Source organism: Grus americana, chromosome 18 (assembly GCF_028858705.1).
Source record: "Grus americana isolate bGruAme1 chromosome 18, bGruAme1.mat, whole genome shotgun sequence".
Lineage (NCBI taxonomy): Eukaryota > Metazoa > Chordata > Aves > Gruiformes > Gruidae > Grus > Grus americana.
In genome coordinates, this window is record NC_072869.1 from 14,117,045 (window position 1) to 14,143,074 (window position 26,030).

A 26,030-nucleotide genomic window follows, 5' to 3' on the forward strand; every position below is an offset into this window, starting at 1 on the left:
GGCTGCAGTTCAAAGCAGAAGGCTTCTTGCGGAACAAGGATGGGCCTGTGCTGTCCGCTTCCTACCCTCAGGTGTTACCACATGCCTGCTGAGGGGGGGTGGATGCGTGTGCCCTCTCCTGCTGCCTCAGCTCTGCTCAGGCGCAGCAAATGCCAGGCTCCTGACGCAGTGGAGGAATGCCTCCCCACCTTTCCCACACCCAGCAGCGGGGCAGGGTGGCAGGCCAAGGAGAAGAGCAGCCCAGCGACGGTACTCGCTGCCTGCTGTAGCGCAGCTGTGACGGGCTGTGTCGTGCTCCCGTCTGGTGGCAAAGGAGGCTACGTGAGGAGCGGAGCGTCTGTCCTGGCGTCTGCTCCTCTTTGCACGGCCTCTCAGTTGCCAGAAGGGAGAGCAGAGAGGGAGGAGCAGCAAGGCTGTACTCAACTGCTCTCCTTACTCATCGCGGCCTTTGGCATTTGCTGGTGCACATCAGTAGGTTGAGCGCTCATCCACTAGTGCACCGGCCGGGAACAGAGCAGCCATAGGGCAGGTCCCCCCATCTGGGGAGTTTCCCTCGGGGCTGGTTCCTGCCGGCAGCTTCCCCCGTGCAGATTGCCGTGGGCCACCCGTGCCTCTTCTGCAGGGCTGGGCCGCGTCTCAAAGGGCCACCTCTCGGGGGTTTGGGGGCTGGAAGAGATAGGCAGCCACTTCCCTGCCCTTCAGATGAGGACACGCTGTGGGGTCGAGTGCCTCGCAAGTTCCTCACAGAGCCTTTCAGCAGGGAGCACCACTGGCTGCTTTGTCAGTGCACTTCCAGGTCCGCCTGGAAAAGAGGCACGGCTGGCTGCCTCCCACCCTGGCGCCATACTGACTCCTGGGACCCGTTTCTGCCTGTGCGGAGTGAGCACGTTGCTGCCGTCAGCTGTGGCACTGGGTCGACCGTCCCAGCAGGAAGGCGCAACGGCCCCAAGAGCATGGCTCTGCTGGAAACGACGGCAGAAGCGAGACAGAGCCATCCGTCCTTTGCAGGAGAAGACAACATCCCCCTTCCAAGACCCTTCCCCCAAATGGCACGGCCGCCCTTCTTCCCAAGCAGCACGGGCTGTCCGTGGCTTTTTCCAGGCAGCTCTCAGGGCTGGTGACATGTGCCTGGCCTCCAGAGCTTTCCAGACCGCCACAGTCTCCTCTATGTCTCGTAGGGTTGCAGGGAGCACCATGCGGTGCCGCTCAGTGGCTGCAGCCTCCGTCCGGTGGTCTGTCACACCGGTCTGTCAAAAAAGCAGGCTCCCCAGGCCCTGGACACGTAGGGGCGGCAACTTTCCTCAATTTGCTCTGTGCTCCAGAAACGTCCGGGAGCGGGAACGTCAGGACACGTCCGTGCTGTCCTCCTCAGGCTGCTGTTTCACCAAGGAGCGTGACAGGATTTCAAAGAGTCACCAAGTGGTTGGGCAAGACACGAACAGCCGTGACAACACCGTACAAAAAGCTGCCTTTCTGCAGGAATGCGGACATGAGGTTGTGCTTAGGGTCCTCTGCACGTCTTGAATCCATTTCCCCCAGAGCCCCTGATGCCAGTGCATGGATGATTTGCACCGAGGTGGAGCTGAGGTCTCTCGTAGTGCCTCAGCCCTTTTTGGTGACTCACAGATGACTCCGAGGTGGTCTGCTGGTGCCACCTTGCAATTAAAGGGCCCTGAATGTGCCAATCGGTCCCCGAGCCAGGGAAAACAAGCCAGAGCCTCTGGGTCAGTGACCTGAACAAGCCACCCGGCAATGATGCAAAGATGAGTGTTGTCTGGGAAGACTGCGCCAAAGCAAACAGGTCCACTTGGCGATGGCTCGCTTTCAGGCACGAGTCAGCAGGCTCCTTCCTCGCTCTCGAGGGCCACGTTGAGCCGTCGCTTCTCCTCAGGAGAGCAGTAGTAAAGTCCTGGCAGGCAAGGCAAGGGCTGCGCAGTTCCCAAAGAAAACACTCTGGCCGCTGCTGACCGAAGACAACAGCTGAACTGCTGGGCTCCCTTTGCATGACTGGAAGTGTGTGCATCTCAGAGGCCCGAGGGGAGCAGAGATCTGCCACCGAGTAGCCTGATCCACCCCAGCAATGGCCTCCGTGTCGCCATCCCTGCGCACAACGGGTTTTCTCTCCAGACCGCGGGAGGGCCTTGTTTGACCGTCACCTTCCAGTCACCCCGGGGATCTGAGTCTCCTCCCTCCTCTGTCCCTCAGCGGAACAGCCATCCTGCAGAGGCTTGGCTGGGCTCTGAGCAACCCCAGAGCCTGCAGGCACTGGTGTTGCTCAGGGTCGGCCTCAGCCCGTCAAAGAGAGGCCCTTCTGAGTGGCCTTCAGGCGTGCTCCACAGGCAAAGTCCTAAGCAAGTGGTGGCCACGCTCCCCAGGAAGGGCAGGACGCACACAACACCTGCTCGTGGCCTGAATCTGCTGCAAGGCTTCACCAGCAACTGGAAGGAGACCTCAAACGAGCCTTGGTCTGCGGAAGAAACATAATTGCTCTCAGCAAAATCACTTCAGTGCTTCAGTGCAAAATCACTTCATGCTCAGGATGAAAAGGGAGTCAAGCATTTCAGGCAAAGGAGGCTTGTCTTTCATCTACCAGCAGAGCTTTGAGAAGCCAAAATTGCTGTTTCTCAACATGCTTCATGTTGGTGTCATTCTTCAGCTCCCCTGGGGCTCTGGGCCGCAGTATAAAAGTGTGCCCAGCTCCCAGCTCCTCTGTCCTCCCCTCGTGCCTTCCTCTGCTCTGTGAAGTTGGTAAGTCTCAGTTCATTTTGCCTCTTGTCTCCCCGGTTGGCAGGACAGCTGTCGTGGAGAGGGCTGCATGCATTTTGCCTCCCTTGTCCTCGGTGAATGGTCTAGGATGTGAGACAGGGCGTTGGTGGGTTTCTTTGCCAGCCGTGCTTCTTTCCAAGGCTCGGGACGTACGGCCAGCGCTCTCTAACTAACCAACCAACGGGCACTTCCTCCACCATCCGCAGTTCAGCAATGCTCCTTTTGCATTATTGGCACGACGAGGAGCTTCCTCAGGAGAGCTAGTCCCACCGTAGATGTCTTCTTCCATAGCGGCTGCTGTCTGCAGGAGCCCTGTTGCATTTTACTCAGACATGTCCCCTCCTGAGAGAAGTGGGTGAGAGGAGCCTGACCCGACAAGACCAGGGGTCTTGAGGGAGGCGGGGGAGAAGGAGACCCGTTTGGCCGAGTGCACAAACTGATGCTGGTACAAGGGCTGACGATCAGGAAGCACACAGCCCAATGCCAAAAAGAGGGTGCCTCTTGGGCCGCAGCAGAGAATCTTTCCCTGACTAAGGCCACAGCATCAAGGCTATGCTCAACCCATCTGAAAAACCTGGCATCCATTTCCTCATACCGGGAGGGGGCTTCCTGAGGACTCTCCCTGGGGCGCCTTCCCTACCAAGCCTTCAAGGCTGAGCAGAAGGACTGTTGTGAAATATCCTCGCAGCCTGCAGAGGTACCCGTGGCAGTGGAGCGACTGGAGGTAGCAGAGTGCCTCCATGGGGCACGCATGCCTGGGAGTGGCAAGGCCAGCTGGGGTACAGGCTGTGAAGGAGATTGACTTGGAGGCGGGGGAGCTCCCTTGCGTTTGGACGGACCCTCTTGGATCACCCTTCAATTACAAACAAATACCCACCGCAGGCCCACCAAAATGCCGAGAAACCCCCTCTCTGCAGACACTGGAGGTCCATCAACTGTTGGGCCACGCCACCGCTTCCGCCTTTGAGAACGTTAACCAAGTGGGACCCTGGATTTCATGGGGGGCGTTGCAAGTAACTCTGGCCAGGTCAGCCCAGGTCCCTGTGGGTGGCTGTGACATGCCAGGCGGGTGAGAGAAGAGGTCTTCTGCTATGGCAGGCTGTGACCAGGCAGGAGGGAGTTTAAGGCGGCGGAGAGCAGGGTGCATCGTAGTGTTCTGCCAAAAGCACAGCAGGGCACCACTGCGGGCACACAGCTTTTTTGACTCATGCCCCGTCCCAAATCTCTCTCCACTGAGTTCCCAGGCACTGTTTGTTCTCAGAGGAGCCAAGCTGGGGGTCCGAAAGGGCCCGACAGCTAGCGCCCTGTGCTCCCTCCCGGTCTTGCAGGGTCGCCTCCCTCCGCAAGACATGTTGTGCTACAGCCCGTGCCTGCCAGCCGCCTGCGGCCCGACCCCGCTTGCCAACAGCTGCAACGAGCCGTGCGTCATCCGGTGCGCCGACTCCAGCGTTGCGATCCAGCCCTCGCCAGTGACGGTGACGCTGCCGGGCCCAATCCTCAGCTCCTTCCCTCAGAGCACAGCCGTGGGATCCAGCGCGTCGGCTGCCGTGGGGAGCTCTCTCAGCGCTGGCAGTGTGCCCATCGGTTCTGGGGGCTTCCTGGGGCTGGGGGGCTTTGGGTGGTCCGGTCTGGGCCGTGGGCTCTGCGGGCCTCTGGGACGGGGCAATCTTTTATGCTGAAGCCCGTGGACTGCCAGCCCGTGGTCGAGCGCCAGGAGCCTCGAGGAAAGCCCTGGAGCCAGCCCTGAGAGCACGGCCACGGGCTGCAGAGGAGCCGAGCTCCCACCGCTCCGCCTGGAGGAAGGGCCAGCGCAGGCATAGGCGCTGGCCTTCCGTCTCTTCCCAGGGAAGCCTCTCTCTTTCCCCCTCTTGCTCTGCTCTGCCTTGTGCTCCCCAGGAAATACCTCCTCCTTCCTTCCGTAGCAATGCGTCCAGGTGAGACACGATTGCAGGGCCTTGAAGGGGAATTGGGAAAGAAGCACCCCCGGCGTGGACGTTTTCCTTCAGATGGCAGCACCTCCCTGAGCTTTACGCAGCCTCCAAAGTGCATTGCTCAAGCGCTCGCCTTTCCCATTTTCCTCTGATTTTCTCATTAAAGACATTGGGCATCAGCTTTGCACGAGAGTCATGTTTCGTTCTCCCCTCTTCTCCAACCCCAACCAGCTGAGTACCCACAAGAGTTCCTCCCTTGGTAAAAGCACGGCTTTCTCCATAGTTCCCGGGTTTGAGAGAGCCTCCTCTTTCGCCCCTGATGACGTCCCATAGCAATGGAGACAAGGCCAGTTTGGAGCGAGAGCTACTGGGGAGGGAGCCCCGTTACGCATCGGCACACCTCGAAAGCCACAAAACAAAGCAGGAAGGAAGGCCAAACAGTCATAGGATGATAGGATCGCCCCAGTTGGTAGGGCCCTCCAAAGTTCACCTGGTCCAACCTTTTGTGTGAAAGGGAGCCCAGAGGGGATGATCTAGCACCCTGTGCAATTGCATCTCGAAAACCTCCGGTCATGGGGATTCTACCGCGTCCCTGGGGAGGTTCTCGCAGCGAATGATTGCTCCCACTGTGAAAAATGTCTTGCTTCTATCAAGGTGAAACCTCTCCCGGTTGCTCCCCGTCGTCTCCATGTGACTCTTTGGGAAGAACTTCTGTCCTCTTTGTAGTGGCCTTTAAGTACTGGGAATCTGTGATGAGTGCAGAGGAAGAGCATCACAGGACAGCACGAGAACTGTATGACGTTTAACAAAGACATAACGAAAGAGCCCAGGACAGGCTAGGATGTGTGTGGCTGGGGAACAGAAAGGGACCCCGAGGGTCCTGGTGGACCACAAGCTGAACGTAAGTCAGCAGCGCACCGCTGCAGGAGCAAAGGGAAATCGGATCCTGGGCTGCATCTGAAGGGGCATTACTAGCAGAGATAGAGAAGTGATCATCCCACGCTACTCAGTGCTTGTCAGGCTGCATGTGGAGTACTGTGTCCAGTTGTGGTCCTTACAAGCAGAGCACGAGACTCGGTATGGGATGTTTTGGGGGAGGAAGCAGAGGTGGGGGAAGGGAGGGTTCAGGGTGGTACTGGCGGGAAGAAACTTGAGAAAACTAGTGGGAAGATGGGATAACATGGCTGTCACTCAAGAACTGGCGCTTGCCTGACCATGCCCTGCTTCTGATCAGTGCAGCCTGGACTAAAGGATCTCAGGCGGTCCCTTCCAACCCCAACGATTCTGAGATTCTGTGAACAGATAAGAGCAATGTCTCCCGTAAAAAAATACCCTACTTGAAATGTTCTGTGACAGGAAGTGGTTTACGCGTATTTTCTTTTTTGTTCCCGTGGCTGGCTGAGCCTTACTGAAGGCAAGGTAAGCAACATCCACTGCTCTTCCCTTCTCCACCAAGCTAGTTGCCTCACTGTAGAAGGCTACCAGCTTGGTTAAGCGTGCCTTCTCCTTCGAAAAATCCGTGCTTGCTACTCCCAACCACCTTCCTGTGCTACCTATGTTTGGAAACTGCTTCCGGGATGTTTTGCTCTATCATCTTCCCAGGGACTGAGGAGAGGCTGACCGTCCTGGGAGTCCCCTGGATCTTCCTTCTTTCCCTTTTTGTTCCTCTTGCCTGGGAGGAGACAGAAGAGGTTGGGGTGTGTCCTGAGCCACTTCAAAACCTTGCAAGTTCTTGTCAGGCAACTCTCATCTCAAAACAAAGAGCTTACTCGGGGGCACACATTGAGCGGCTCGCACTCAGAAACTTGGACCATTGGTTGGGCTGAGCGACGAGGATGGGATTCGAACCCATGCGTGCAGAGCACAATGGATTAGCAGTCCATCGCCTTCACCACTCGGCCACCTCGTCAGCCTGCTGCTGCTGCTGCTGCTGCTGCTGCTGCTGCTGCTGCTGCTGCTGCTGCTGCTGCTGCTGCTGCTGCTGCTGCTGCTGCTGCTGCTGCTGCTGCTGCTGCTGCTGCTGCTGCTGCTGCTGCTGCTGCTGCTGCTGCTGCTGCTGCTGCTGCTGCTGCTGCTGCTGCTGCTGCTGCTGCTGCTGCTGCTGCTCCTGCTGCTGCTGCTGCTGCTGCTCCTGCTGCTCCTGCTCCTGCTCCTGCTCCTGCTCCTGCTCCTCCTGCTCCTGCTGCTCCTGCTCCTGCTCCTGCTCCTGCTGCTGCTCCTGCTCCTGCTCCTACTGCTGCTCCTACTGCTCCTGCTCCTGCTCCTGCTGCTCCTGCTCCTGCTCCTGCTGCTCCTGATCCTGATCCTGATCCTGCTCTTGCTGCTCCTGCTGCTCCTGTTGCTCCTGTTGCTCCTGCTGCTCCTGCTGCTCCTGCCGCGGCTACCACTGCCGCTGCTCCTGATCTGGCTGCTCCAGCTCCTGCTGCTGCTCCTGCTCCTGCTGCCTACACTTTTTGATACTGTTTGACATGGGAGAGAAGGAGCCAGGCTCCAGTTTTTGCCTTTTGGGACTGGTCCGCTCTTGCGACAGCTGGGCTGAGCTCCAGGGACCTTTGGGAAATAGGTCTCAGGATTCACGTCAGAAAATGACTGAAGAGCAGAGCCCCACGCTCCTTCCCAGGAAGGAACACGGGAGAGTGATCCCGGAGTGGCTCAGCACCTCCAGAGGACGTGGGCCTGACTTTGAGATGAAGTTGTCACCAGCCACGTCCTCCTGACATTCTGGAAGAATACCACCAGCTCATATGGACAGGACTCACTCACACTTGACTGGAGGTGCAGGCTTGGCCAGGCTTGGTCATGGTGTCTCTGTGCTGTTCCCCCTGGCGCTCACCTAGGATCCCATCACAGGCTACTTCTCTCCCAGCACAGCTAAAGGTCAGGAATGAAGAGGGAGCTGAGGGGCACCAACCCCACTGCACGCAACTCCTCTTTTTACCTGCCAGAGCTCCAGTGCTGCAGAGAGTTGAAACCATTGCACTGGTCCCCTGAGCCCAGACCTCTCTGTGCCTCGAAGGTCAGACCCTGAGCTGGGGGAAATGGTGCAGAGGCCAGGCTTGCTGTCCCTGGTGGCTAAGAGAAAGGTGAGTACGGGATTGTGCCGCGTGGGATGGACACCGATGGCAGGGCCCGGGGAGCCTCTCTGGGCTCTTCCGCCTGCTTAATTCCTGTCCTGGACAAAAGGGGAGCAGCACACAGCCTTGGGGGCTGGGACCAGAACCACCTGCACCCTGGTCACTCCGAGTAGTTTCTCCAGCCCCAGCCCACCCCAGGGGCCTGTAAAGACATTTTTCGCAATGGGAACGATCATTCGCTGCGAGAACCTCCCCAGGGACGCGGTAGAATCCCCATGACCGGAGGTTTTCGAGATGCAATTGCACAGGGTGCTAGATCATCCCCTCTGGGCTCCCTTTCACACAAAAGGTTGGACCAGGTGAACTTTGGAGGGCCCTACCAACTGGGGCGATCCTATCATCCTATGACTGTTTGGCCTTCCTTCCTGCTTTGTTTTGTGGCTTTCGAGGTGTGCCGATGCGTAACGGGGCTCCCTCCCCAGTAGCTCTCGCTCCAAACTGGCCTTGTCTCCATTGCTATGGGACGTCATCAGGGGCGAAAGAGGAGGCTCTCTCAAACCCGGGAACTATGGAGAAAGCCGTGCTTTTACCAAGGGAGGAACTCTTGTGGGTACTCAGCTGGTTGGGATTGGAGAAGAGGGGAGAACGAAACATGACTCTCGTGCAAAGCTGATGCCCAATGTCTTTAATGAGAAAATCAGAGGAAAATGGGAAAGGCGAGCGCTTGAGCAATGCACTTTGGAGGCTGCGTAAAGCTCAGGGAGGTGCTGCCATCTGAAGGAAAACGTCCACGCCGGGGGTGCTTCTTTCCCAATTCCCCTTCAAGGCCCTGCAATCGTGTCTCACCTGGACGCATTGCTACGGAAGGAAGGAGGAGGTATTTCCTGGGGAGCACAAGGCAGAGCAGAGCAAGAGGGGGAAAGAGAGAGGCTTCCCTGGGAAGAGACGGAAGGCCAGCGCCTATGCCTGCGCTGGCCCTTCCTCCAGGCGGAGCGGTGGGAGCTCGGCTCCTCTGCAGCCCGTGGCCGTGCTCTCAGGGCTGGCTCCAGGGCTTTCCTCGAGGCTCCTGGCGCTCGACCACGGGCTGGCAGTCCACGGGCTTCAGCATAAAAGATTGCCCCGTCCCAGAGGCCCGCAGAGCCCACGGCCCAGACCGGACCACCCAAAGCCCCCCAGCCCCAGGAAGCCCCCAGAACCGATGGGCACACTGCCAGCGCTGAGAGAGCTCCCCACGGCAGCCGACGCGCTGGATCCCACGGCTGTGCTCTGAGGGAAGGAGCTGAGGATTGGGCCCGGCAGCGTCACCGTCACTGGCGAGGGCTGGATCGCAACGCTGGAGTCGGCGCACCGGATGACGCACGGCTCGTTGCAGCTGTTGGCAAGCGGGGTCGGGCCGCAGGCGGCTGGCAGGCACGGGCTGTAGCACGACATGTCTTGCGGAGGGAGGCGACCCTGCAAGACCGGGAGGGAGCACAGGGTGCTAGCTGTCGGGCCCTTTCGGACCCCCAGCTTGGCTCCTCTGAGAACAAACAGTGCCCGGGTAGGGCCAGGTCTCCCTCTGGAAGGTTCCTTTGCGAGCCAAGAGTGACCAAGGCAGGCCGCTGCACTATGGATGGGGCTGGGGAAGCACCTGGTAACTGGTTAGGCGGTACTGGTCGTCCAGCCTCAGACTTCAGCAGGGTCACTGCTACAAAAGAGCCCAGCTGACTCCCTCGCGGAAGGGAACAAAGCCTTCCCTCTTCCCTCAGCGACTCACCCACCAGCAGAGGGAAGCACAGTGTATTTTCAAGCCTGGACCACGTACCAGAAGGACCACGCACAGAAGGGAAGCAGTCCCCCTGACAGCAATCCTACCAGCGGGAAGAGAAGGAGTGAGTTCAGACTTACCAAGTTCACCGTGGAGAGCAAGGGAAGAGCTGTGGATGGAAGGGCCCGGAGTGGCCCAGGCTTTTTATATGGTGATCCAGCGCCTCAGGAGACCGGGAACACACCTTCTTTGTGACGCACGTTAACAAACAGCCATCTGAGGCTTGCAAAGCACAGCCAAGAGGTGAAGAACTTGTCTCTTTCATCTGAAAGGTCTGGCTTGTATTTTCCTATTGGGTGAGAGCACAGGGATGCATCAGATGCTGGCTCCTCAAAAGCAACGGTCATTTGAGGTCCCATGCCAGTTCCCAGGTAAGGGTTTCTGTAGCTCCAGGCCCTGCGTGTGGGTTGTGCACATCCCTGCTGGGGAACGTGACTACCACTCTCAGTCAGGCCTTCAGCTGTGGAGCACTCCTGGTGAAGGCCACCCACGTGGGTCTCCTGTTGAAGGGCTGAGGCTGACCCTGAGAAACGCAAGGCCCCGCTGGGCCACGGAAAGGCTCAGCAATCAGCCGAGCCCCGACTGGGTGCCTGTCCAGCCGAGGGACACGGAAAGGAGGGGACTCAGATGCCCAGAGGTGGTTGGAAGGTGAAGGCCAAAGACGGACCCTCTGTGAGATGGAGAGAAGCGCCACTGTGTGAAGGGATGAGGGCACTGGGACCATTCCTAGAGTTGGCCAGGTAGCTCTGTGGGGGCCTCAAAACAAAGAAAGAAAGGGGAAGGGGGGGAAAAAGAAAGGCTCTAGTTCTATGGACATCTGTCAATTCTCATTCTCAAAGTGGGTAGTCAGCCCCAAGGCTGCAAGGTCAAAGTGGCTGAGGAGTGAACTCATGGGCATTTGGCTGAGGGTGCTTTTCCCTTTTCGTTGCCTTGCCAGCCCCGGGAAGGACCTGTCCTCTTGTGGCTGCAGTTCAAAGCAGAAGGCTTCTTGCGGAACAAGGATGGGCCTGTGCTGTCCGCTTCCTACCCTCAGGTGTTACCACATGCCTGCTGAGGGGGGGTGGATGCGTGTGCCCTCTCCTGCTGCCTCAGCTCTGCTCAGGCGCAGCAAATGCCAGGCTCCTGACGCAGTGGAGGAATGCCTCCCCACCTTTCCCACACCCAGCAGCGGGGCAGGGTGGCAGGCCAAGGAGAAGAGCAGCCCAGCGACGGTACTCGCTGCCTGCTGTAGCGCAGCTGTGACGGGCTGTGTCGTGCTCCCGTCTGGTGGCAAAGGAGGCTACGTGAGGAGCGGAGCGTCTGTCCTGGCGTCTGCTCCTCTTTGCACGGCCTCTCAGTTGCCAGAAGGGAGAGCAGAGAGGGAGGAGCAGCAAGGCTGTACTCAACTGCTCTCCTTACTCATCGCGGCCTTTGGCATTTGCTGGTGCACATCAGTAGGTTGAGCGCTCATCCACTAGTGCACCGGCCGGGAACAGAGCAGCCATAGGGCAGGTCCCCCCATCTGGGGAGTTTCCCTCGGGGCTGGTTCCTGCCGGCAGCTTCCCCCGTGCAGATTGCCGTGGGCCACCCGTGCCTCTTCTGCAGGGCTGGGCCGCGTCTCAAAGGGCCACCTCTCGGGGGTTTGGGGGCTGGAAGAGATAGGCAGCCACTTCCCTGCCCTTCAGATGAGGACACGCTGTGGGGTCGAGTGCCTCGCAAGTTCCTCACAGAGCCTTTCAGCAGGGAGCACCACTGGCTGCTTTGTCAGTGCACTTCCAGGTCCGCCTGGAAAAGAGGCACGGCTGGCTGCCTCCCACCCTGGCGCCATACTGACTCCTGGGACCCGTTTCTGCCTGTGCGGAGTGAGCACGTTGCTGCCGTCAGCTGTGGCACTGGGTCGACCGTCCCAGCAGGAAGGCGCAACGGCCCCAAGAGCATGGCTCTGCTGGAAACGACGGCAGAAGCGAGACAGAGCCATCCGTCCTTTGCAGGAGAAGACAACATCCCCCTTCCAAGACCCTTCCCCCAAATGGCACGGCCGCCCTTCTTCCCAAGCAGCACGGGCTGTCCGTGGCTTTTTCCAGGCAGCTCTCAGGGCTGGTGACATGTGCCTGGCCTCCAGAGCTTTCCAGACCGCCACAGTCTCCTCTATGTCTCGTAGGGTTGCAGGGAGCACCATGCGGTGCCGCTCAGTGGCTGCAGCCTCCGTCCGGTGGTCTGTCACACCGGTCTGTCAAAAAAGCAGGCTCCCCAGGCCCTGGACACGTAGGGGCGGCAACTTTCCTCAATTTGCTCTGTGCTCCAGAAACGTCCGGGAGCGGGAACGTCAGGACACGTCCGTGCTGTCCTCCTCAGGCTGCTGTTTCACCAAGGAGCGTGACAGGATTTCAAAGAGTCACCAAGTGGTTGGGCAAGACACGAACAGCCGTGACAACACCGTACAAAAAGCTGCCTTTCTGCAGGAATGCGGACATGAGGTTGTGCTTAGGGTCCTCTGCACGTCTTGAATCCATTTCCCCCAGAGCCCCTGATGCCAGTGCATGGATGATTTGCACCGAGGTGGAGCTGAGGTCTCTCGTAGTGCCTCAGCCCTTTTTGGTGACTCACAGATGACTCCGAGGTGGTCTGCTGGTGCCACCTTGCAATTAAAGGGCCCTGAATGTGCCAATCGGTCCCCGAGCCAGGGAAAACAAGCCAGAGCCTCTGGGTCAGTGACCTGAACAAGCCACCCGGCAATGATGCAAAGATGAGTGTTGTCTGGGAAGACTGCGCCAAAGCAAACAGGTCCACTTGGCGATGGCTCGCTTTCAGGCACGAGTCAGCAGGCTCCTTCCTCGCTCTCGAGGGCCACGTTGAGCCGTCGCTTCTCCTCAGGAGAGCAGTAGTAAAGTCCTGGCAGGCAAGGCAAGGGCTGCGCAGTTCCCAAAGAAAACACTCTGGCCGCTGCTGACCGAAGACAACAGCTGAACTGCTGGGCTCCCTTTGCATGACTGGAAGTGTGTGCATCTCAGAGGCCCGAGGGGAGCAGAGATCTGCCACCGAGTAGCCTGATCCACCCCAGCAATGGCCTCCGTGTCGCCATCCCTGCGCACAACGGGTTTTCTCTCCAGACCGCGGGAGGGCCTTGTTTGACCGTCACCTTCCAGTCACCCCGGGGATCTGAGTCTCCTCCCTTCTCTGTCCCTCAGCGGAACAGCCATCCTGCAGAGGCTTGGCTGGGCTCTGAGCAACCCCAGAGCCTGCAGGCACTGGTGTTGCTCAGGGTCGGCCTCAGCCCGTCAAAGAGAGGCCCTTCTGAGTGGCCTTCAGGCGTGCTCCACAGGCAAAGTCCTAAGCAAGTGGTGGCCACGCTCCCCAGGAAGGGCAGGACGCACACAACACCTGCTCGTGGCCTGAATCTGCTGCAAGGCTTCACCAGCAACTGGAAGGAGACCTCAAACGAGCCTTGGTCTGCAGAAGAAACATAATTGCTCTCAGCAAAATCACTTCAGTGCTTCAGTGCAAAATCACTTCATGCTCAGGATGAAAAGGGAGTCAAGCATTTCAGGCAAAGGAGGCTTGTCTTTCATCTACCAGCAGAGCTTTGAGAAGCCAAAATTGCTGTTTCTCAACATGCTTCATGTTGGTGTCATTCTTCAGCTCCCCTGGGGCTCTGGGCCGCAGTATAAAAGTGTGCCCAGCTCCCAGCTCCTCTGTCCTCCCCTCGTGCCTTCCTCTGCTCTGTGAAGTTGGTAAGTCTCAGTTCATTTTGCCTCTTGTCTCCCCGGTTGGCAGGACAGCTGTCGTGGAGAGGGCTGCATGCATTTTGCCTCCCTTGTCCTCGGTGAATGGTCTAGGATGTGAGACAGGGCGTTGGTGGGTTTCTTTGCCAGCCGTGGTTCTTTCCAAGGCTCGGGACGTACGGCCAGCGCTCTCTAACTAACCAACCAACGGGCACTTCCTCCACCATCCGCAGTTCAGCAATGCTCCTTTTGCATTATTGGCACGACGAGGAGCTTCCTCAGGAGAGCTAGTCCCACCGTAGATGTCTTCTTCCATAGCGGCTGCTGTCTGCAGGAGCCCTGTTGCATTTTACTCAGACATGTCCCCTCCTGAGAGAAGTGGGTGAGAGGAGCCTGACCCGACAAGACCAGGGGTCTTGAGGGAGGCGGGGGAGAAGGAGACCCGTTTGGCCGAGTGCACAAACTGATGCTGGTACAAGGGCTGACGATCAGGAAGCACACAGCCCGATGCCAAAAAGAGGGTGCCTCTTGGGCCGCAGCAGAGAATCTTTCCCTGACTAAGGCCACAGCATCAAGGCTATGCTCAACCCATCTGAAAAACCTGGCATCCATTTCCTCATACCGGGAGGGGGCTTCCTGAGGACTCTCCCTGGGGCGCCTTCCCTACCAAGCCTTCAAGGCTGAGCAGAAGGACTGTTGTGAAATATCCTCGCAGCCTGCAGAGGTACCCGTGGCAGTGGAGCGACTGGAGGTAGCAGAGTGCCTCCATGGGGCACGCATGCCTGGGAGTGGCAAGGCCAGCTGGGGTACAGGCTGTGAAGGAGATTGACTTGGAGGCGGGGGAGCTCCCTTGCGTTTGGACGGACCCTCTTGGATCACCCTTCAATTACAAACAAATACCCACCGCAGGCCCACCAAAATGCCGAGAAACCCCCTCTCTGCAGACACTGGAGGTCCATCAACTGTTGGGCCACGCCACCGCTTCCGCCTTTGAGAACGTTAACCAAGTGGGACCCTGGATTTCATGGGGGGCGTTGCAAGTAACTCTGGCCAGGTCAGCCCAGGTCCCTGTGGGTGGCTGTGACATGCCAGGCGGGTGAGAGAAGAGGTCTTCTGCTATGGCAGGCTGTGACCAGGCAGGAGGGAGTTTAAGGCGGCGGAGAGCAGGGTGCATCGTAGTGTTCTGCCAAAAGCACAGCAGGGCACCACTGCGGGCACACAGCTTTTTTGACTCATGCCCCGTCCCAAATCTCTCTCCACTGAGTTCCCAGGCACTGTTTGTTCTCAGAGGAGCCAAGCTGGGGGTCCGAAAGGGCCCGACAGCTAGCGCCCTGTGCTCCCTCCCGGTCTTGCAGGGTCGCCTCCCTCCGCAAGACATGTCGTGCTACAGCCCGTGCCTGCCAGCCGCCTGCGGCCCGACCCCGCTTGCCAACAGCTGCAACGAGCCGTGCGTCATCCGGTGCGCCGACTCCAGCGTTGCGATCCAGCCCTCGCCAGTGACGGTGACGCTGCCGGGCCCAATCCTCAGCTCCTTCCCTCAGAGCACAGCCGTGGGATCCAGCGCGTCGGCTGCCGTGGGGAGCTCTCTCAGCGCTGGCAGTGTGCCCATCGGTTCTGGGGGCTTCCTGGGGCTGGGGGGCTTTGGGTGGTCCGGTCTGGGCCGTGGGCTCTGCGGGCCTCTGGGACGGGGCAATCTTTTATGCTGAAGCCCGTGGACTGCCAGCCCGTGGTCGAGCGCCAGGAGCCTCGAGGAAAGCCCTGGAGCCAGCCCTGAGAGCACGGCCACGGGCTGCAGAGGAGCCGAGCTCCCACCGCTCCGCCTGGAGGAAGGGCCAGCGCAGGCATAGGCGCTGGCCTTCCGTCTCTTCCCAGGGAAGCCTCTCTCTTTCCCCCTCTTGCTCTGCTCTGCCTTGTGCTCCCCAGGAAATACCTCCTCCTTCCTTCCGTAGCAATGCGTCCAGGTGAGACACGATTGCAGGGCCTTGAAGGGGAATTGGGAAAGAAGCACCCCCGGCGTGGACGTTTTCCTTCAGATGGCAGCACCTCCCTGAGCTTTACGCAGCCTCCAAAGTGCATTGCTCAAGCGCTCGCCTTTCCCATTTTCCTCTGATTTTCTCATTAAAGACATTGGGCATCAGCTTTGCACGAGAGTCATGTTTCGTTCTCCCCTCTTCTCCAATCCCAACCAGCTGAGTACCCACAAGAGTTCCTCCCTTGGTAAAAGCACGGCTTTCTCCATAGTTCCCGGGTTTGAGAGAGCCTCCTCTTTCGCCCCTGATGACGTCCCATAGCAATGGAGACAAGGCCAGTTTGGAGCGAGAGCTACTGGGGAGGGAGCCCCGTTACGCATCGGCACACCTCGAAAGCCACAAAACAAAGCAGGAAGGAAGGCCAAACAGTCATAGGATGATAGGATCGCCCCAGTTGGTAGGGCCCTCCAAAGTTCACCTGGTCCAACCTTTTGTGTGAAAGGGAGCCCAGAGGGGATGATCTAGCACCCTGTGCAATTGCATCTCGAAAACCTCCGGTCATGGGGATTCTACCGCGTCCCTGGGGAGGTTCTCGCAGCGAATGATTGCTCCCACTGTGAAAAATGTCTTGCTTCTATCAAGGTGAAACCTCTCCCGGTTGCTCCCCGTCGTCTCCATGTGACTCTTTGGGAAGAACTTCTGTCCTCTTTGTAGTGGCCTTTAAGTACTGGGAGTCTGTGATGAGTGCAGAGGAAGAGCATCACAGGACAGCACGAGAACTGTATGACGTTTAACAAAGACATAACGAAAGAGCCCAGGACAGGCTAGGATGTGTGTGGCTGGGGAACAGAAAGGGACCCCGAGGGTCCTGGTGGACCACAAGCTGAACGTAAGTCAGCAGCGCACCGCTGCAGGAGCAAAGGGAAATCGGATCCTGGGCTGCATCTGAAGGGGCATTACTAGCAGAGATAGAGAAGTGATCATCCCACGCTACTCAGTGCTTGTCAGGCTGCATGTGGAGTACTGTGTCCAGTTGTGGTCCTTACAAGCAGAGCACGAGACTCGGTATGGGATGTTTTGGGGGAGGAAGCAGAGGTGGGGGAAGGGAGGGTTCAGGGTGGTACTGGCGGGAAGAAACTTGAGAAAACTAGTGGGAAGATGGGATAACATGGCTGTCACTCAAGAACTGGCGCTTGCCTGACCATGCCCTGCTTCTGATCAGTGCAGCCTGGACTAAAGGATCTCAGGCGGTCCCTTCCAACCCCAACGATTCTGAGATTCTGTGAACAGATAAGAGCAATGTCTCCCGTAAAAAAATACCCTACTTGAAATGTTCTGTGACAGGAAGTGGTTTACGCGTATTTTCTTTTTTGTTCCCGTGGCTGGCTGAGCCTTACTGAAGGCAAGGTAAGCAACATCCACTGCTCTTCCCTTCTCCACCAAGCTAGTTGCCTCACTGTAGAAGGCTACCAGCTTGGTTAAGCGTGCCTTCTCCTTCGAAAAATCCGTGCTTGCTACTCCCAACCACCTTCCTGTGCTACCTATGTTTGGAAACTGCTTCCGGGATGTTTTGCTCTATCATCTTCCCAGGGACTGAGGAGAGGCTGACCGTCCTGGGAGTCCCCTGGATCTTCCTTCTTTCCCTTTTTGTTCCTCTTGCCTGGGAGGAGACAGAAGAGGTTGGGGTGTGTCCTGAGCCACTTCAAAACCTTGCAAGTTCTTGTCAGGCAACTCTCATCTCAAAACAAAGAGCTTACTCGGGGGCACACATTGAGCGGCTCGCACTCAGAAACTTGGACCATTGGTTGGGCTGAGCGACGAGGATGGGATTCGAACCCATGCGTGCAGAGCACAATGGATTAGCAGTCCATCGCCTTCACCACTCGGCCACCTCGTCAGCCTGCTGCTGCTGCTGCTGCTGCTGCTGCTGCTGCTGCTGCTGCTGCTGCTGCTGCTGCTGCTGCTGCTGCTGCTGCTGCTGCTGCTGCTGCTGCTGCTGCTGCTGCTGCTGCTGCTGCTGCTGCTGCTGCTGCTGCTGCTGCTGCTGCTGCTGCTGCTGCTGCTGCTGCTGCTCCTGCTCCTGCTCCTGCTCCTGCTCCTGCTCCTGCTCCTGCTGCTCCTGCTGCTCCTGCTCCTGCTGCTCCTGCTGCTCCTGCTCCTGCTGCTCCTGCTGCTCCTACTGCTCCTCCTGCTACTCCTGCTGCTCCTGTTGCTCCTGCTGCTCCTGCTCCTGCTGCTCCTGCTCCTGATCCTGCTCCTGATCCTGCTCCTGATCCTGCTGCTCCTGCTGCTCCTGTTGCTCCTGTTGCTCCTGCTGCTCCTGCTGCTCCTGCCGCGGCTACCACTGCCGCTGCTCCTGATCTGGCTGCTCCAGCTCCTGCTGCTGCTCCTGCTCCTGCTGCCTACACTTTTTGATACTGTTTGACATGGGAGAGAAGGAGCCAGGCTCCAGTTTTTGCCTTTTGGGACTGGTCCGCTCTTGCGACAGCTGGGCTGAGCTCCAGGGACCTTTGGGAAATAGGTCTCAGGATTCACGTCAGAAAATGACTGAAGAGCAGAGCCCCACGCTCCTTCCCAGGAAGGAACATGGGAGAGTGATCCCGGAGTGGCTCAGCACCTCCAGAGGACGTGGGCCTGACTTTGAGATGAAGTTGTCACCAGCCACGTCCTCCTGACATTCTGGAAGAATACCACCAGCTCATATGGACAGGACTCACTCACACTTGACTGGAGGTGCAGGCTTGGCCAGGCTTGGTCATGGTGTCTCTGTGCTGTTCCCCCTGGCGCTCACCTAGGATCCCATCACAGGCTACTTCTCTCCCAGCACAGCTAAAGGTCAGGAATGAAGAGGGAGCTGAGGGGCACCAGCCCTACTGCACGCAACTCCTCTTTTTATCTGCCAGAGCTCCAGTGCTGCAGAGAGTTGAAACCATTGCACTGGTCCCCTGAGCCCAGACCTCTCTGTGCCTCGAAGGTCAGACCCTGAGCTGGGGGAAATGGTGCAGAGGCCAGGCTTGCTGTCCCTGGTGGCTAAGAGAAAGGTGAGTACGGGATTGTGCCGCGTGGGATGGACACCGATGGCAGGGCCCGGGGAGCCTCTCTGGGCTCTTCCGCCTGCTTAATTCCTGTCCTGGACAAAAGGGGAGCAGCACACAGCCTTGGGGGCTGGGACCAGAACCACCTGCACCCTGGTCACTCCGAGTAGTTTCTCCAGCCCCAGCCCACCCCAGGGGCCTGTAAAGACATTTTTCGCAATGGGAACGATCATTCGCTGCGAGAACCTCCCCAGGGACGCGGTAGAATCCCCATGACCGGAGGTTTTCGAGATGCAATTGCACAGGGTGCTAGATCATCCCCTCTGGGCTCCCTTTCACACAAAAGGTTGGACCAGGTGAACTTTGGAGGGCCCTACCAACTGGGGCGATCCTATCATCCTATGACTGTTTGGCCTTCCTTCCTGCTTTGTTTTGTGGCTTTCGAGGTGTGCCGATGCGTAACGGGGCTCCCTCCCCAGTAGCTCTCGCTCCAAACTGGCCTTGTCTCCATTGCTATGGGACGTCATCAGGGGCGAAAGAGGAGGCTCTCTCAAACCCGGGAACTATGGAGAAAGCCGTGCTTTTACCAAGGGAGGAACTCTTGTGGGTACTCAGCTGGTTGGGATTGGAGAAGAGGGGAGAACGAAACATGACTCTCGTGCAAAGCTGATGCCCAATGTCTTTAATGAGAAAATCAGAGGAAAATGGGAAAGGCGAGCGCTTGAGCAATGCACTTTGGAGGCTGCGTAAAGCTCAGGGAGGTGCTGCCATCTGAAGGAAAACGTCCACGCCGGGGGTGCTTCTTTCCCAATTCCCCTTCAAGGCCCTGCAATCGTGTCTCACCTGGACGCATTGCTACGGAAGGAAGGAGGAGGTATTTCCTGGGGAGCACAAGGCAGAGCAGAGCAAGAGGGGGAAAGAGAGAGGCTTCCCTGGGAAGAGACGGAAGGCCAGCGCCTATGCCTGCGCTGGCCCTTCCTCCAGGCGGAGCGGTGGGAGCTCGGCTCCTCTGCAGCCCGTGGCCGTGCTCTCAGGGCTGGCTCCAGGGCTTTCCTCGAGGCTCCTGGCGCTCGACCACGGGCTGGCAGTCCACGGGCTTCAGCATAAAAGATTGCCCCGTCCCAGAGGCCCGCAGAGCCCACGGCCCAGACCGGACCACCCAAAGCCCCCCAGCCCCAGGAAGCCCCCAGAACCGATGGGCACACTGCCAGCGCTGAGAGAGCTCCCCACGGCAGCCGACGCGCTGGATCCCACGGCTGTGCTCTGAGGGAAGGAGCTGAGGATTGGGCCCGGCAGCGTCACCGTCACTGGCGAGGGCTGGATCGCAACGCTGGAGTCGGCGCACCGGATGACGCACGGCTCGTTGCAGCTGTTGGCAAGCGGGGTCGGGCCGCAGGCGGCTGGCAGGCACGGGCTGTAGCACGACATGTCTTGCGGAGGGAGGCGACCCTGCAAGACCGGGAGGGAGCACAGGGTGCTAGCTGTCGGGCCCTTTCGGACCCCCAGCTTGGCTCCTCTGAGAACAAACAGTGCCCGGGTAGGGCCAGGTCTCCCTCTGGAAGGTTCCTTTGCGAGCCAAGAGTGACCAAGGCAGGCCGCTGCACTATGGATGGGGCTGGGGAAGCACCTGGTAACTGGTTAGGCGGTACTGGTCGTCCAGCCTCAGACTTCAGCAGGGTCACTGCTACAAAAGAGCCCAGCTGACTCCCTCGCGGAAGGGAACAAAGCCTTCCCTCTTCCCTCAGCGACTCACCCACCAGCAGAGGGAAGCACAGTGTATTTTCAAGCCTGGACCACGTACCAGAAGGACCACGCACAGAAGGGAAGCAGTCCCCCTGACAGCAATCCTACCAGCGGGAAGAGAAGGAGTGAGTTCAGACTTACCAAGTTCACCGTGGAGAGCAAGGGAAGAGCTGTGGATGGAAGGGCCCGGAGTGGCCCAGGCTTTTTATATGGTGATCCAGCGCCTCAGGAGACCGGGAACACACCTTCTTTGTGACGCACGTTAACAAACAGCCATCTGAGGCTTGCAAAGCACAGCCAAGAGGTGAAGAACTTGTCTCTTTCATCTGAAAGGTCTGGCTTGTATTTTCCTATTGGGTGAGAGCACAGGGATGCATCAGATGCTGGCTCCTCAAAAGCAACGGTCATTTGAGGTCCCATGCCAGTTCCCAGGTAAGGGTTTCTGTAGCTCCAGGCCCTGCGTGTGGGTTGTGCACATCCCTGCTGGGGAACGTGACTACCACTCTCAGTCAGGCCTTCAGCTGTGGAGCACTCCTGGTGAAGGCCACCCACGTGGGTCTCCTGTTGAAGGGCTGAGGCTGACCCTGAGAAACGCAAGGCCCCGCTGGGCCACGGAAAGGCTCAGCAATCAGCCGAGCCCCGACTGGGTGCCTGTCCAGCCGAGGGACACGGAAAGGAGGGGACTCAGATGCCCAGAGGTGGTTGGAAGGTGAAGGCCAAAGACGGACCCTCTGTGAGATGGAGAGAAGCGCCACTGTGTGAAGGGATGAGGGCACTGGGACCATTCCTAGAGTTGGCCAGGTAGCTCTGTGGGGGCCTCAAAACAAAGAAAGAAAGGGGAAGGGGGGGAAAAAGAAAGGCTCTAGTTCTATGGACATCTGTCAATTCTCATTCTCAAAGTGGGTAGTCAGCCCCAAGGCTGCAAGGTCAAAGTGGCTGAGGAGTGAACTCATGGGCATTTGGCTGAGGGTGCTTTTCCCTTTTCGTTGCCTTGCCAGCCCCGGGAAGGACCTGTCCTCTTGTGGCTGCAGTTCAAAGCAGAAGGCTTCTTGCGGAACAAGGATGGGCCTGTGCTGTCCGCTTCCTACCCTCAGGTGTTACCACATGCCTGCTGAGGGGGGGTGGATGCGTGTGCCCTCTCCTGCTGCCTCAGCTCTGCTCAGGCGCAGCAAATGCCAGGCTCCTGACGCAGTGGAGGAATGCCTCCCCACCTTTCCCACACCCAGCAGCGGGGCAGGGTGGCAGGCCAAGGAGAAGAGCAGCCCAGCGACGGTACTCGCTGCCTGCTGTAGCGCAGCTGTGACGGGCTGTGTCGTGCTCCCGTCTGGTGGCAAAGGAGGCTACGTGAGGAGCGGAGCGTCTGTCCTGGCGTCTGCTCCTCTTTGCACGGCCTCTCAGTTGCCAGAAGGGAGAGCAGAGAGGGAGGAGCAGCAAGGCTGTACTCAACTGCTCTCCTTACTCATCGCGGCCTTTGGCATTTGCTGGTGCACATCAGTAGGTTGAGCGCTCATCCACTAGTGCACCGGCCGGGAACAGAGCAGCCATAGGGCAGGTCCCCCCATCTGGGGAGTTTCCCTCGGGGCTGGTTCCTGCCGGCAGCTTCCCCCGTGGAGATTGCCGTGGGCCACCCGTGCCTCTTCTGCAGGGCTGGGCCGCGTCTCAAAGGGCCACCTCTCGGGGGTTTGGGGGCTGGAAGAGATAGGCAGCCACTTCCCTGCCCTTCAGATGAGGACACGCTGTGGGGTCGAGTGCCTCGCAAGTTCCTCACAGAGCCTTTCAGCAGGGAGCACCACTGGCTGCTTTGTCAGTGCACTTCCAGGTCCGCCTGGAAAAGAGGCACGGCTGGCTGCCTCCCACCCTGGCGCCATACTGACTCCTGGGACCCGTTTCTGCCTGTGCGGAGTGAGCACGTTGCTGCCGTCAGCTGTGGCACTGGGTCGACCGTCCCAGCAGGAAGGCGCAACGGCCCCAAGAGCATGGCTCTGCTGGAAACGACGGCAGAAGCGAGACAGAGCCATCCGTCCTTTGCAGGAGAAGACAACATCCCCCTTCCAAGACCCTTCCCCCAAATGGCACGGCCGCCCTTCTTCCCAAGCAGCACGGGCTGTCCGTGGCTTTTTCCAGGCAGCTCTCAGGGCTGGTGACATGTGCCTGGCCTCCAGAGCTTTCCAGACCGCCACAGTCTCCTCTATGTCTCGTAGGGTTGCAGGGAGCACCATGCGGTGCCGCTCAGTGGCTGCAGCCTCCGTCCGGTGGTCTGTCACACCGGTCTGTCAAAAAAGCAGGCTCCCCAGGCCCTGGACACGTAGGGGCGGCAACTTTCCTCAATTTGCTCTGTGCTCCAGAAACGTCCGGGAGCGGGAACGTCAGGACACGTCCGTGCTGTCCTCCTCAGGCTGCTGTTTCACCAAGGAGCGTGACAGGATTTCAAAGAGTCACCAAGTGGTTGGGCAAGACACGAACAGCCGTGACAACACCGTACAAAAAGCTGCCTTTCTGCAGGAATGCGGACATGAGGTTGTGCTTAGGGTCCTCTGCACGTCTTGAATCCATTTCCCCCAGAGCCCCTGATGCCAGTGCATGGATGATTTGCACCGAGGTGGAGCTGAGGTCTCTCGTAGTGCCTCAGCCCTTTTTGGTGACTCACAGATGACTCCGAGGTGGTCTGCTGGTGCCACCTTGCAATTAAAGGGCCCTGAATGTGCCAATCGGTCCCCGAGCCAGGGAAAACAAGCCAGAGCCTCTGGGTCAGTGACCTGAACAAGCCACCCGGCAATGATGCAAAGATGAGTGTTGTCTGGGAAGACTGCGCCAAAGCAAACAGGTCCACTTGGCGATGGCTCGCTTTCAGGCACGAGTCAGCAGGCTCCTTCCTCGCTCTCGAGGGCCACGTTGAGCCGTCGCTTCTCCTCAGGAGAGCAGTAGTAAAGTCCTGGCAGGCAAGGCAAGGGCTGCGCAGTTCCCAAAGAAAACACTCTGGCCGCTGCTGACCGAAGACAACAGCTGAACTGCTGGGCTCCCTTTGCATGACTGGAAGTGTGTGCATCTCAGAGGCCCGAGGGGAGCAGAGATCTGCCACCGAGTAGCCTGATCCACCCCAGCAATGGCCTCCGTGTCGCCATCCCTGCGCACAACGGGTTTTCTCTCCAGACCGCGGGAGGGCCTTGTTTGACCGTCACCTTCCAGTCACCCCGGGGATCTGAGTCTCCTCCCTTCTCTGTCCCTCAGCGGAACAGCCATCCTGCAGAGGCTTGGCTGGGCTCTGAGCAACCCCAGAGCCTGCAGGCACTGGTGTTGCTCAGGGTTGGCCTCAGCCTGTCAAAGAGAGGCCCTTCTGAGTGGCCTTCAGGCGTGCTCCACAGGCAAAGTCCTAAGCAAGTGGTGGCCACGCTCCCCAGGAAGGGCAGGACGCACACAACACCTGCTCGTGGCCTGAATCTGCTGCAAGGCTTCACCAGCAACTGGAAGGAGACCTCAAACGAGCCTTGGTCTGCGGAAGAAACATAATTGCTCTCAGCAAAATCACTTCAGTGCTTCAGTGCAAAATCACTTCATGCTCAGGATGAAAAGGGAGTCAAGCATTTCAGGCAAAGGAGGCTTGTCTTTCATCTACCAGCAGAGCTTTGAGAAGCCAAAATTGCTGTTTCTCAACATGCTTCATGTTGGTGTCATTCTTCAGCTCCCCTGGGGCTCTGGGCCGCAGTATAAAAGTGTGCCCAGCTCCCAGCTCCTCTGTCCTCCCCTCGTGCCTTCCTCTGCTCTGTGAAGTTGGTAAGTCTCAGTTCATTTTGCCTCTTGTCTCCCCGGTTGGCAGGACAGCTGTCGTGGAGAGGGCTGCATGCATTTTGCCTCCCTTGTCCTCGGTGAATGGTCTAGGATGTGAGACAGGGCGTTGGTGGGTTTCTTTGCCAGCCGTGCTTCTTTCCAAGGCTCGGGACGTACGGCCAGCGCTCTCTAACTAACCAACCAACGGGCACTTCCTCCACCATCCGCAGTTCAGCAATGCTCCTTTTGCATTATTGGCACGACGAGGAGCTTCCTCAGGAGAGCTAGTCCCACCGTAGATGTCTTCTTCCATAGCGGCTGCTGTCTGCAGGAGCCCTGTTGCATTTTACTCAGACATGTCCCCTCCTGAGAGAAGTGGGTGAGAGGAGCCTGACCCGACAAGACCAGGGGTCTTGAGGGAGGCGGGGGAGAAGGAGACCCGTTTGGCCGAGTGCACAAACTGATGCTGGTACAAGGGCTGACGATCAGGAAGCACACAGCCCGATGCCAAAAAGAGGGTGCCTCTTGGGCCGCAGCAGAGAATCTTTCCCTGACTAAGGCCACAGCATCAAGGCTATGCTCAACCCATCTGAAAAACCTGGCATCCATTTCCTCATACCGGGAGGGGGCTTCCTGAGGACTCTCCCTGGGGCGCCTTCCCTACCAAGCCTTCAAGGCTGAGCAGAAGGACTGTTGTGAAATATCCTCGCAGCCTGCAGAGGTACCCGTGGCAGTGGAGCGACTGGAGGTAGCAGAGTGCCTCCATGGGGCACGCATGCCTGGGAGTGGCAAGGCCAGCTGGGGTACAGGCTGTGAAGGAGATTGACTTGGAGGCGGGGGAGCTCCCTTGCGTTTGGACGGACCCTCTTGGATCACCCTTCAATTACAAACAAATACCCACCGCAGGCCCACCAAAATGCCGAGAAACCCCCTCTCTGCAGACACTGGAGGTCCATCAACTGTTGGGCCACGCCACCGCTTCCGCCTTTGAGAACGTTAACCAAGTGGGACCCTGGATTTCATGGGGGGCGTTGCAAGTAACTCTGGCCAGGTCAGCCCAGGTCCCTGTGGGTGGCTGTGACATGCCAGGCGGGTGAGAGAAGAGGTCTTCTGCTATGGCAGGCTGTGACCAGGCAGGAGGGAGTTTAAGGCGGCGGAGAGCAGGGTGCATCGTAGTGTTCTGCCAAAAGCACAGCAGGGCACCACTGCGGGCACACAGCTTTTTTGACTCATGCCCCGTCCCAAATCTCTCTCCACTGAGTTCCCAGGCACTGTTTGTTCTCAGAGGAGCCAAGCTGGGGGTCCGAAAGGGCCCGACAGCTAGCGCCCTGTGCTCCCTCCCGGTCTTGCAGGGTCGCCTCCCTCCGCAAGACATGTCGTGCTACAGCCCGTGCCTGCCAGCCGCCTGCGGCCCGACCCCGCTTGCCAACAGCTGCAACGAGCCGTGCGTCATCCGGTGCGCCGACTCCAGCGTTGCGATCCAGCCCTCGCCAGTGACGGTGACGCTGCCGGGCCCAATCCTCAGCTCCTTCCCTCAGAGCACAGCCGTGGGATCCAGCGCGTCGGCTGCCGTGGGGAGCTCTCTCAGCGCTGGCAGTGTGCCCATCGGTTCTGGGGGCTTCCTGGGGCTGGGGGGCTTTGGGTGGTCCGGTCTGGGCCGTGGGCTCTGCGGGCCTCTGGGACGGGGCAATCTTTTATGCTGAAGCCCGTGGACTGCCAGCCCGTGGTCGAGCGCCAGGAGCCTCGAGGAAAGCCCTGGAGCCAGCCCTGAGAGCACGGCCACGGGCTGCAGAGGAGCCGAGCTCCCACCGCTCCGCCTGGAGGAAGGGCCAGCGCAGGCATAGGCGCTGGCCTTCCGTCTCTTCCCAGGGAAGCCTCTCTCTTTCCCCCTCTTGCTCTGCTCTGCCTTGTGCTCCCCAGGAAATACCTCCTCCTTCCTTCCGTAGCAATGCGTCCAGGTGAGACACGATTGCAGGGCCTTGAAGGGGAATTGGGAAAGAAGCACCCCCGGCGTGGACGTTTTCCTTCAGATGGCAGCACCTCCCTGAGCTTTACGCAGCCTCCAAAGTGCATTGCTCAAGCGCTCGCCTTTCCCATTTTCCTCTGATTTTCTCATTAAAGACATTGGGCATCAGCTTTGCACGAGAGTCATGTTTCGTTCTCCCCTCTTCTCCAATCCCAACCAGCTGAGTACCCACAAGAGTTCCTCCCTTGGTAAAAGCACGGCTTTCTCCATAG

At 58.7% G+C, this 26,030-nt stretch overlaps 2 non-coding genes across 2 annotated transcripts; both read right to left on the bottom strand.

The window, feature by feature from the left end:
- Positions 1-6,524: 6,524 nt before the first annotated feature.
- Positions 6,525-6,606, bottom strand: TRNAS-GCU (transfer RNA serine (anticodon GCU)). The gene has a single exon. It is a non-coding gene; the product is annotated as a tRNA-Ser (tRNA).
- A 10,458-nt stretch (positions 6,607-17,064) lies between these two features.
- Positions 17,065-17,146, bottom strand: TRNAS-GCU (transfer RNA serine (anticodon GCU)). Its single transcript has one exon. It is a non-coding gene; the product is annotated as a tRNA-Ser (tRNA).
- Between the last annotated feature and the right edge of the window lie 8,884 nt (positions 17,147-26,030).